Below are 10,467 nucleotides of genomic sequence, written 5' to 3' on the forward strand. Positions count from 1 at the left end.
AGGAATTGTAGAATCTCTTTCCTGTGAGGTGTAAGAGCTCTTCCACCATTGCACGTAGGACCTAGCAAACATAAAATCACTTACTGAAGAAGAGTCTCAAGGATGGTAGGTATCTTTTAACTGAATCATGAAATTGCTGCCAGTTTTTTGAAAAGGAGGTAGAAGGAAAACTTTGTGGTCAAAAGATATTTCCTTCTGTGGAACCTCTGTTGTTTCCTGGGAGGTACCAAAGTCCAAAAGATAAATGGAAGGCTAGATGGAAGAGGACAGATGAATATACCTTGAGATATAGACTGCCTGTTACTTATGCCTCTTTTTAGAGCTGGGAAGTATACTTTCAGGAAACATAAGGTGGCTCTGAAATTTGTTGGGGTATTGACATCCTTATCTGTTTTGACACTGAAGATCTTCCTTTCTTCAAATGGGAGATCCTCTATGGTCAAGGAGGCTATCCACCCAATAAGACTTTCTGCCAAAAAGATAAACACTCTTGGATTATTTCTTTTCAGTAGCTGTGTAGCTGGCTGGCTTTTTCTTTAGTTATAGTCATCACCAGAGAGGAGGGCCTCAGGTGAGTCTGCCCCTCTGGAAAAGACTTGACACTTTCTGCAGGGTTGTTGGTTGTAGTTGTGCTGGTCTAAGGGCATAGGCAGGCCAGGTTCTTTGGGTAGATGTGATAACTAGGTAGAACACATAACATTAGCAGAGTCTCCCTATGCCTAATGAAGGGTGTTTGTGCTTGAAAGCTTGCAAAGAACTTTTTTCCAACGCTATCACATCTATCCAAAGAACCTTGCTCAACACTTTCTGTTCACTCTTCCCTTACTTGCAAAACAAGAGGCAGGAGTCTTCCAGACCGGTTTGGCTGGGCCATTAATACTTCATTGATAAGCAAAGCTGCTTTAGTACAGCATTAGTGTTTTAGTACAGTAAAAGCCACTTAAAGCATTCATTGTTAATGCAGGCAGCCATTTAAATTGGGCAAATAGCAGTAGACATTTGGCATATTAGTCTTAATTGAATAGGCATTGCTTAAAACAAATTAAGCATACAACTACTCTGTATAGACACTGCCTTTAAATTATTCATTCAGACCAATCATTCATTCAGACCAATAGCACCTCTTACAGAGCAGTTACCTTGCCATTCAAAACGCAGCAGGCTCAGCCAATCAGGTGTTTGCTTTCAAGTTGCTGTTAGTTAGGATGATGATATTATAGTTAGGGGAATCCGGGACTGGAGGCACTGCTACTGTGCGCGTGCGCGCGCACACACACACACACCCTTCCCCTGCCCCGAACCCTGTGGCTTACAGGAGCCCTGATGGCGGGCCAGGGCAGGACATTGCAGTGGCCTGCCATCAGGCTCCATCTCCTGTGTGCAGAGACAGGACTTGGCTGGGAGTGGCCCCTCTCCCTTGCTACCAGCAGCCACTTGGGGCCACCATGTGCAGCCTGGGCTTCAGCAGCAGGGTATAAAGCTGCCGGAGGTGGGTGGCCATCCTGGCTCACCATGCCCGAGTCTGAGCTGCTGCCCCCTCCCCCAGCCAATCCCCACCCCAGGCAGGAGAAGCAGTGCCCAGCCCAGTCTGCCTCCCCACCTCCAGCCTCTGCTCAGCAGAAATTTGGGACACTCCTTGCCAATCCAGAATGTATGGTCACCCTACTGTTAGTAGACTGCTGTCAGTTCTGTTAAAATTACATTCCCTTTTGCTTTACTGAGGAATAGGACCAGCCATGAAATTGACAATTTCATGGCTGGTATTAGCTATCCTTGAAACTGATGAGTTAATTAATCTCATCAATTTAATTTCTAATATGAGTTGTGAAATTGATGAGGTTTTCCTGTCCACCTCCCACAGTGGACATTTAAATATTAGCCAAACTACCCTACTAGTGGCAGTGGAGACTGCACATTAATTAGACTGTGAGCATGTTCACTAGCTTCCTCTAGTCAGATTTGAAGGGCCAGGGCCACATGTTGTAGCAGGTCCTGAGAACTCAAGAATTGACCCATCTAGTGAGACAATGGAGGAGAAAGTCTTTTTTTGTTAAGAAGGAAGACAATGGATTCACCCTTTTTAAGTCACCCACTCTCAAACCTGGATCTTGGAAAGGTATCAGCAATTGACCAGGAGGAATCTATGAAGTCAAAGCCATGGAAGAGAAAACCAGATGGCCTGACTAATGAGAGAAGGCTTAAGTTAAATTGACAAAAGGGTTATCACTGAAAGTCTGGTATGAATCCTGAGGCCACTGTGTCAGAACCAGGAGGTATGTGAAGGTGCTTTAGAAGACCTAGACTGTTTTGCACTCTAGAGCTGGATCTAGAGACTGAGCAGTACTATGCGGAGTAGTGTATGGAGAAAGACTCCAATAAGCCAACCTCTATAATAATGCCCTCAGAGCTATATTCAAAGCCAGTCCTGATGCTGGAGCCATGGCTAGGAACTGGAATGCTGGTGAACCCTTGTCCAGTATGGTTGATAGTATTGGTTCTGAAAGCACCCTCAAGTTACTTGGTGCTGTGACAGATGCAGAGTCTAGCTGAAGAAACATTAGTGGCAAATCATGGGGCAACAAGGGTGCTGGAGACTTCAACTCATCCCACCTTGGAAAAGGCAGGAGAGGGGATTGTAACAGGGGGCCAGCTTGGGGCCAGTTACTACTTAGGCCCACCCACTTTTCTAGGGCAGTCTACCCACCTGACTCATCTGCCACACTTTTGTTGTAAAAGAGAAGTTGTTTCTAGGCAGGAGGCTGCCCATTTAATGCCCTGATGCCAAGGGCACAATACACAGCTCTATACTGCTCCTACACTGTGCCCCATGCCTTGCAGATGGCATCCAAAAAACCCCCAAACAACAACAACAACAACAAAACCCCCATCCCCCACCCTCCAAAAAAACCCCACTCCCCCATAACTGGGCTGCATTTGGCCTCTGGCCCAAACTTGCCCTCAGGTGTCTATAGACATGCCTTGGCCACATGGCCCCCCACTGGGGCATCAACTCCAGCCAACCTATGGCATTCCTTCAGGCCCCCATAAACGCTACACCATGCAACCTCCAGCTCTCACTTTACCCCCTCCCTGGGGCCACTAGGCCTTATACCTCATGGGCCTCAGGTGTCTATTGACATGCCTGGACCCTACCTCAGGCCCTACTCAGCAGGCCTGGGCCCTGTGCTTTTCTGTCAGGTTATGCTCCCGTAGCCTTTCCACTCCACAGGGTCACCAACAAGGTAGTGGGGGCTGAGGCTTTCTGGCACCCTACACTGACCTTTCACTGGGGAGGCACAGGTGTGGCATTTCCTGGAGACTGCCCCACCATACCATCCAACTCGACCAGGGTGTAGTTTCAGGTCATGCCCCAGGACCAGGAACTTCCTCCATCCCCATAGTTCCTATCCTTAACCTCCAGGTGTTCTGGGAGCAATAGTACTCTAGCCAGGAGATGTTCACCTTTCAGCTCCCCAGTTGTAATTACTGACTCTGCTCCCTGAACCTAGTCTTATACTTGAGCAGCCAAGCCCTCCTCCAATCAGGCAGCCTCCTAGTTGCCATGTGACCCCCTGATTGGCTCTGCTATCACCTGGAGGCTGCTCTGCCTTAAAGTGGCAGGCACTAAAGATGTCCTTCCACAGGGATCATCATATTGAAGCAGAAGTTGCCATAAGAACTACCAGTCTAGTCCTCCATGTACAGCATGGCTGTCCAACTTCTTAGTGGGCAGGGGCCACACCAGAGGGGGCCATGTCCCCCTCTCTTCTCTCTGGCTGCATGTTCTCCTGGCTCCATGTAGGCAGTGGGGGCTCCCCATCTACCAATTCACTGTGCATGCTAGCGGGCAACAACCTCTCACCGTTGTACCATGTGGGAGGGTGGGTAGGTGGGCAGCTTCCCTTACCTACTTGGGTATGGCTTTCTCTTTTAGACCACATGCTCCCCCAACACTGCAGGCAGCATTGAACTGAACTTCCTTGCCACACCCACTGGGATGGGGAGCAGGAAGTAAAATCCAAAGAAGAGAAGGAGAGCCTGGAGACCCAGGCTGCAGAAGCAGCTGGAGTGATGAGGTGACTGGCAGTCAGGAGGAGCCCTGGGGCTCCAGTTTAACCTCTTGTGGGCTGCATGCAGCCTGTAGCCTGCCAGTTGGACAGCACTGATGTAGGGGATCCCAGGCTTGCCTTGGAACTAGGCATCTGATGGAGCCAGATGGCAGTGCTGGAACTTCTAAGCCTGAGTGTCTGCAGGCTTCACCATACTGAGCTGTAGGATGTCAGTTTCTAGAAATGTCAATAATATTCTCACAGAGCTCCAGACCCTGGGAACACAGAGAGTGGGAAAATCCAAAGAGGGCTCCTCTTGGTCCTCTGGAATGGAGATCTTCAGGAAATGATCCTAGAACTATAGCCCCTCAAAGGTTGTTCCAGAGCTAAGGCTGTGGAGGATCTTACTGATGAATCATTCCTGGAGGGAACATAGCCCTGAGCTGCATCTTGAGTTCCCATAGTATATTGTAGTTATAGCATATAATCTAGTTTAAGGATGTTATAGCTTATAGTTTTATCTTAAAATCATATGCAGTAGTAACTGATGTAAGCAAAAATATTAGATGCAGTTGTGCTTTAAGAGAGATATTTTATTAATAGGTAGGTAATAGATCTAGTGTCATTAGATATATTTTTGTTAATAATAAAAACAAAAGCAACCTTGTCAAAGACCATAAAATAAGGTGAAAGAAAGCAGGATGGCAGTAAGCAACCCTGCAAAATAGTGATTGAAGAAAATAAGGAATCCTCCTTTCCAAAATCCATGAATGCTGTGTGTCCCTGGAGGCTGGGGGGCACAGTGAGCTCCCGCAGGTGATGGCAGCGGAAGTGTGGCGGCAGCAAGTGGGGAGCTTCCACAGGCGACTGTGGCTGTGGATTTGGCAGCGGTTGGGAGGGAGGGGGGTGGGAAGTGCCAACCAGCAGTCGGTGACCACCCACAAATGCTGCTGGCACCCGCGTACACCCCCTACGCATAGCCAATGCCAAAATCTGTAATTTGCAGAAGGACATACACTTTAGTCAATTGATACCCTCCGGTGCCACAGAAGAACTTGTTCTGTGCAATTCCAAAGACTCAGGAAAGCAAAAACATAAAAATAAATCAGAGAACGTGTGTCAGAGTAATGTGGAAGGAAAGTGCAGAACTCAGCATATTCAAGAATACCTGCTGCTAGTCTATGTGCCATCCTCCTCCTCCCTCCTGTCCCCCAGGAAGTACAGGTGAGAATCTGTATTGCATTATTGTGAGTATCCAAATGCACACTTGAGTAGGTATGTATTCTTGTACTTTTGGAGTGTTAACATACCATATCATTATTCTTTAGTATCTGGTTCCTCCATCTTATTGTTTAAGTTTCCAGCTATACTTCAAGAACATATGGAATTTGTATGACATCCTCCCTAAGGCAAGGATGTCAAACATATAGGCTGTGGAGGTTGGTCATCTGGCTTGTGGCAGTTTGTCGCCATGGCTGCCAGTAGCCAAAGAGTTAACATCGCTTGTATTCAAGCCCCATTGCCATGGCTGCTGAAGCCACAGTGTCAGAGTGAGGACTAAAACCTGGCAACTAAAATCAGTGTCCTTCAACTCCTGGAGCTTGCCAAGCTGACATTGTGGCTCCAGCTGCTGCAACAACTGGTCTTTGGCAGTGGCAGTGTTAACTCTTTGCTGGCACACACGGGAGAAGCCTTGTGGGATAGATCTGCAGGTGGTTTGTCTGGTCTATGAGAAGCTCTAGGGAGGATCCAGCCTGCCAATGCATTTAAGCTAGCCGCCCCTGCACTAAGGGATGCACCAACCAGACCTGTGTCCTCTTCCACAACCGTGAGGTTTCCCACTGTCTTTAGCTTAAAAACTCCTCTACAAACTCTTTAAGGGTCAGCAGTCTGGTTCCTTTTTAGAAAAGATGAAGCCTGGCCATGCCCCTCTCCCATCCCAAGAAGTTCCCAGGTTCCTTATTAACTTAAATACCTTCTCCCTATATAATTATCTCTTTCATGCACAGAGGCTGGTGCTCTCTCTGTCTGTCCCCATATATAGAACTGGAAGCATTTCAGAGAATATTACCATGTAGGTCACAGAATCATAGGAAAGTAGGGCTAGATGGGAACCCATGAAATCATCTAGTTCAGCCTCCTGCTTAAGGTAGGATTATCCGACTAAACCATCCCAGCCAAGTGCCTGTCCCCTCCTGCCCCCCTCATCTTATGTCTCCTTGTCCTGAGACTTTAATTCTCCTTAGCAGCAGGGACTGCTAGAATGGAGGTTGGTCTACTCTACTGTGTTCTTACAAATTTCACCTACAGACCTCTCCCTTAGCTACTCCAGTTCAGCCTCAAGAGACTGTTTCCAATCGGGGACCTGAGCTGCTGGCACGATGTGCACACATGTTGCTCAGCTATGAGACTGGTAATTGTACTTATTGCAGCAAATTGGGAAGCCCACATGCTGCTGCTAGATGTGTACCTGCATTTTATTTAACCTTTGGGGGAATTCAGGGTTGTAATGAGGTGCAGGGCTAAGGGGCTAGAACCAAGCTACAGAGGGTTAAGGGGATAATAGTTTCCCTGATTAAAAACACTGGCTTACCTGACAAAGAGGAGGGGCTGGGCTTAGGGGAAGTCAAAAGCTTCTAGGACAGAAAGCTGGGGGAGGAGAGAGGTGCTGAAATAGAAGTACAGGGGCTAGGTCACTCATCCAGGTCTGAAGGAAGACTTAAAGTTTGGTTTGTGTTTTCTTTGCACCTGTACTTATTTGATTGCTCTGGGGAGAAGACCTGTTGTGTTTTCTGTAGTGAGAAGCTCTCTGGATGTATAATAAAAGGACTGACTTTTATAGGGAAGCTGGCTCCTGAATTTGCCTAAGGGAGCATCAACCTGCTACAGTGGTGGGGGCATGTTTGTTTGCTTAAGAAATCTGAATTTGCAGAGGCATTTTTGGGGTCTATTAGAGTAGTTTAAGTTTTATTGAGGAGTTTAATTTTAAAATTGTGCACTGAAAAACTACTAAGCACTAAGATCTAAATATAAAACTAAAAATCTACTTTGTTTAAGACTAGTTACACTCAGCTACTCTCCCTTCCCCCTCAACCTGTCCCCTCCCCAAAAACTAGCCTTGGGGGATGAACAAATGTACATTTTAGCCACTTTAAAAAGGGAGGGGGAGCTGCTGCTGAAGAGTGCATGGTAGCTGTTCTGATCCAACTGGTATATCTGCCTGAGCCTGTAGTGATCTGGGTTGGCTAAACTGCCCTAAGGGTGTGTATGAGAGATGTAACATTTGAAATACTTTTAAAGGCAAGTGTACAGACATACAGGTGGGAGAAAAGGCTCCCAACTACGGCAAAAAATGTACCTACAAGGAGCAGGTACTAATTTGTACCATTTTGTTCCATCTCACATCTGTGTGGATTGGCTAGTTCTCTAGCATTCCAAAATGCATCGTTGTTGTTGTCCCCCCCCCGCCTTCCCTGTGCTGCCCTGCCATGATCTCCCAGCACCTGGACTGCTGCTGTCTTCCCCACACCAAGTGCCAGAAGTGATGGTGCCAGCAATGTTTAGAAAGCTGGGGCTCCTAGTATGTGGAGTGCTCCTGGTACCACTGTTTTCAGTACTTGGGTGCTCCCACTCCCAGCACTTGGGGTACTGTGGGCACTGGGTCTCCTGGCACTCAGAGTGGGGTGCTGCTGCTCTCAGTAATTGGAGCATAGTGGGCATCATGAGAGGCAGGAGACCCCATGCATTACAAAAGAGCGGAGAGACCCTAGAACGGGGAGACTTCATGGTGGAGGGGGAGTGAAACTGCAGCTGTGACAAAAAATTCTTGCTCTGCCACCCCGAGACCCCCATACCTTTGCCACCACCACAAGACCCTACACCGCTTTCAGGAGACTCCTGTACTCTTGCTACTGGGATTCTGGCTTTCCAGTCCCCAATCCCCGGATACCTCTCCACGTTTGGACTCCCAGTTCCAACAGAGGGACATGAGATTTCTGGATTCTCAGTTCCCATGGGCACTCCCAGTTCCCAAGGGCACCCTAGGAGAGCACTCACTAAGACTGGCTCCACTCCCCCTCTGCATGGGTCAGACAGGGGAGAAAGCCACAGCCCTAGGAGACAGGTCCTGCAGTGGCAGTGACAGTCTGCTCTGCTTCCCTGCTCTATGCAAGGGCAGGGCACAGAGGAGTCATAAGTTGCTGCAGCCTCCCGCTGCACCCCCTGACAAGCAAGCATGCTGCTGACTGCAGCTGTGGCAATATTAAAGCTAGGCAAGGGGCCTTAACAGGGTTGTTTGTGTGTCTGGCAGTTGAAACACTATCAGTATATTTTTGAAGCATTTCCAAGCCTGTTACACTTGGAAACATTACACCTATCTTCACCCTAACTTTGACCCAGAGTGCAGCAGGGTTGAAACTGGAACATATTTACTACAGAATCAAGTAGACCTAACCATTGCATCACAGCAGCATGTATGGTAGGGCTGTGCGAGGCTTCGAACTGTGCTTTGGATCCGGAGAAGCTTCGGATGCTTCGGTATCCAAAGCAGCATGTCCAGATTGAAGCACTGGCTTCTTTAGGCTTTCCAAAGTGGTTTGGAGCTTCCATCCAGGAAGAGCACACACCAACTGCTGAAACTTCCTTAGCCTGACGAAGGGTTTTTGAACCCGAAAGCTTGCTTAATAACTATTCTCCAACCATTTGGGTTGGTCTAATAAAAGATATCAAATTCACCCAAGGAACCTTGGAGCTTCCGAAGCACTTTGGAAAAGCTTCGGAGCCACTTTGGAGATCTGGCCATAGGGTATAATGGGGAATCAATGAAATATCTATACATTTGTTTTTTGTCTGATTTGATTGAAATGTGCAGGGGTTGTAGCCTCTGCTGGGAGCATGAAGCCTGCCAAGTTTCAAGAGGATCAGTGCAGGGGTTCGGGGGGAATTGCACCCCAAATTCTTGAAAGCAAAACTCATGTCATGTCTATGTGTTATGACACAGGGGGGTGAAAACTGCAGGGATAGTATCCCCTGGTGAGGCCACAAAGCCTGCCAAGTTTAAAGAAGATCAGTGCAGGGGGTTGGGAGGAACTGCACCTCAAGCTGCTGACAGGCAAAACTCGTGACATAGATGACCCTGTGTGTGTTAAGGTGCAGCGGGTTGAAAACTGCAGGGGTAGTGGCCCCTGCTGAGGCCATGAAGCCTGCCAAATTTCAAGGAGATAAGTGCAGGGGTTTGGGGGAAACTGAACCTCAAGCTGTGGACAAGCAAAACTCATGACATGGGTGACACTGTGTGTGTTAAGGCGCAGCAGGGTGAAAGCTGCAGGGATGGTAGCCCCTGCTGAGGCCACAAAGCCTGCCAGCTGTCAAGGAGATTGGTGCAGGGGAGTCTGAGTTCTGGGGCCCTGCACCTCTGGCTGCTGACAGGCAAAACTCGCGACATGGGTGGTTGTGCAACTGTGTCTGTGTTAACTGTGTCTGTGTTGGGGCGGGGAAGGGGGGAACTGCTGTAGGCCTGGCTGCTAAGCAACTGTGTTACTAGTTACCAATCAATCATGACTCACTCAGGGACCAGCTCAATACACAGTTGCTAGCTAATGTAACCCGTTAATTAGCAACAATTAACACCTACAAAACAACAGACTAAGGAGAAGAAAGAATCAATACAGACAATCAACTGCCCCAAGACAGAGACAGTCAGCTGCACAAGCACCCATGTCATCATCCATGCAGCTTTCACCCTGCTGCGCCTTAACACACACAGTGTCGCCCATGTCACAAGTTTTGCTTGTTCCCAGCTTGAGGTTCAGTTTCCCCCAAACCCCTGCACTTATCTCCTTGAAACTTGGCAGGCTTCGTGGCCTCAGCAGGGGCCACTACCCCTGCAGTTTTCAGTTCGCTGTGCCTTAACACACACAGGGTCATCTATGTCATGAGTTTTGTCTGCCAGCAGCTTTAGGTGCAGTTCCCCCCAAACCCCTGCACCGATCTTCTTGAAACTTGGCAGGCTTTGTGGCCTCACCAGGGGATACTATACCTGCAGTTTTCACCCTCCTGTGGTGTAATACATACACATGACATGAGTTTTGCTTTCAAGAATTTGGGGCACAGTTCCCCCCAAACCCCTATACTGATCTTCTTGAAACTTGGCAGGCTTCATGCTCTCAGCAGAGGATACCACCCCCTGCAAGTTTCATCCAAATCAGACAGAAAATAACAAAGTTAAGATATTTCATTGATTCCCCATTATATACACCATGGCTGGATCTCTGAGGCGGCTCCAAAGCTTCGGAGCCACTTCAGCTGGATCAAAGTGCGAACCTGGTCCGGAGCTCCAGATCGGATCCCTGGCATCCAAAGCGTTTGGATCTGAAGCCAGATCGAACAGCTGCCTACTTGCACAGGCCTAGTGTATGGG

The sequence above is a fragment of the Alligator sinensis genome, unplaced genomic scaffold (genome assembly GCF_000455745.1).
Source record: "Alligator sinensis unplaced genomic scaffold, ASM45574v1 scaffold386_1, whole genome shotgun sequence".
NCBI classification, from domain to species: Eukaryota; Metazoa; Chordata; order Crocodylia; family Alligatoridae; genus Alligator; species Alligator sinensis.